The sequence below is a fragment of the Oratosquilla oratoria genome, chromosome 26 (assembly GCF_046742065.1).
Source record: "Oratosquilla oratoria isolate Oo_2021 chromosome 26, ASM4674206v1, whole genome shotgun sequence".
Taxonomy (NCBI): domain Eukaryota; kingdom Metazoa; phylum Arthropoda; class Malacostraca; order Stomatopoda; family Squillidae; genus Oratosquilla; species Oratosquilla oratoria.
The window spans coordinates 13,168,281-13,170,780 of NC_134802.1; positions in this window are offsets into that span (position 1 = coordinate 13,168,281).

Here is a 2,500-nt window from a genome sequence, read left to right on the forward strand (position 1 = left end):
TATAAAAGTAACATTTTGATAGTGATACTGTTACTATCAAAGAAAAATGTTACTGAATATTTCTGACATTCGTATGTCAGGTTTAGGTGTTCGTTTTTATGTCCGTAAGCTCATTTTTTTTTTTACGGATTTTACTACTTACGTCCTCGTAGCTGGGTGCCATCATAAAATTTTTGCATTTTTTTTTCAGAAACATAGCTGATATATGATTTCATTCCATTTTCTTATATTGTACGTGACTACTTCGTGACTTTGCTTTCTACTTTCTCTGAGAAACATAACTGACCTATGGTCTCATTCAGATTTACTGTGCATGATTTCTTCCTGACTTTGTTGTCCGTTACGTTGAATGAAACTGCCTGAGGTTCTCCAGAAAAAAGTGCGAATTACGTCATCATGGCAAAGGGGTTCCCACTTAATGGTGAGCTTGGCCTTTTGGATGCAGACGTTCTGAAGTGGCGAGTCGTCTGACCCAAGACTTCTTCATTCTACTCTGTCATCCGAAGAGTGGATAGATTACCAAAAGAAGTCACGGACGTAAAGCATGGTGTATTCATAAGCAAATAAACTTTCCATATTAATTAATCTATGCGTGTATGGACAATAGATACGTATACAAATCAAACCACACTTTAAAGAATGTAGATCGTAGAAAGTACTGAATATTCAGATGCTTGATATATGTAGGTTTTCGTGAATGCAAGTATCTCTTAGAGAATAATATTTATGATTTGACAAAAAAGGTTGTTCACATACTACTGTAATTCTTCCTGTCAGCAATAAGGTTAGAGCAGTTTTCATATCTGACATGTACAGTGATATTCACTACAGCCTTATTACATCTTGAATGTGTTTAGATTTTTTCTGTTTCCTGATACATTATGGCGACTGTATTTTTTCTTCACTGAAGACTGAGCTTAGTTTGGATACTCGAGAGAAAATACTTAAATTTAGTATGATGTTCGTGCTCCATCACCGTCACAAAGGGATTAGAATAATCATCTCTTGATATCAGTATTTTTAACAATCACACACTCCTACATTGTCTTTGCATTTACCCAACAATTTATATGTTCCTTATCTCAAAATACTTAAGCTGAATGAATAATTTTTCTTTCATTATTTTAGATTACGAGCAACGGGCTGCGCCCGATCCCGCTACACGAGGGCTCGGCCCTTTGGGAGAACTCGCTTCGCTCGCAGCCATTCAGTCGTCTCCGTTGCCGTGTCATCACCGTTCTCGGCCAATCAGTCGTCTCCGCTGCCGTGACGTCACCACTCTCGGCTAATCAGTCGTCTCCGTTGCCGTAACGTCACCACTCTCTCAGCCAATCAGGGGCAGAAGGGGACGTGTCCCCTTGAAGGATTTCCGGTTTCCGGTCCGATTTAGACTGGTATCAACAGGAGTTCTTTGATTAATATATAGATGTATTTCAAACTGATCCTTTCACTCGTACTGTGCACTCTCTAGATTTTGTTGTAGTGTGTAGCTGAGGGTTACATAAAAAGGGGGGTTGGGGTGGAGATGCCCAGTCTTTCCTCACTGGGGTCTCAGTTACCCAAAATCTTTTCAGATCAGTTAAACAAAATCATATGGCGGGTGCCCCCTTCACCCACCACTTTCTCAGTATACAGAAAGGAAACAAACAAAGAGGATTTAGTACATTACTTCTCCGCACATGATGATAGGACAAAGAGTGGTATAGTGATAGGATTTTTTCTCAGGGCACTACGAATCTGTAGTAATGAATACCTAGAAGGCGAATTTGATTACATTATGAAAATCTTTGACAAAATTGGATATCCAGAGGGAATGTTGAAAAGAACAAAAAGAAAAGCAATAAATATTTACAATCGCGGAAAGAAAGAGAGAAATGATAAAAATAATACCAATAATAGACAAACATTTAACAAAATCAGGTATAAACATAGCTAAAATAACTAACAAGAGGATAGGTGATTTGATAAAGACTTCCGAAAAGAGAACCAATTCCGAAAACAGCGTCGTATACAAAATCCCGTGCAATAGTTGCTCAATGGCTTATTTTGGCGAATCGTCAAGAGGATTAGAAAAAAGAATTTATGAACATAAAAACGACATAGAAGCACATAGGACATCTAATTCTTTAGTAGTTCATGCGGAAAAATTCGATCATTTACCAAACTGGAGAGAAGCTGAAGTGCTACATAAAGGTTTTGATAAATTCACTAGAAGAATTGTTGAATCAGCATATATTTCAACTAATAATTCATCGAATCATCGAGGAGGGTTTATCAATTTAGCTAAACAAACTAGTATTTTAATTCTAAAACACACAAGAAAAACGACCTTTCCCAAGTATCCGAAAAGGTAATTAGATTTAGTACATAAACTTCAATTGCAGTTCTACATACACTCTCTGAAGAAGTTCTACGCGAACGAAACGTTAGAGTGTTTAGGGTTCCGAGCCTTCCCCTGTGTCTATGTTCTCCATCATCCAAATAATTTGTCTAAAATACT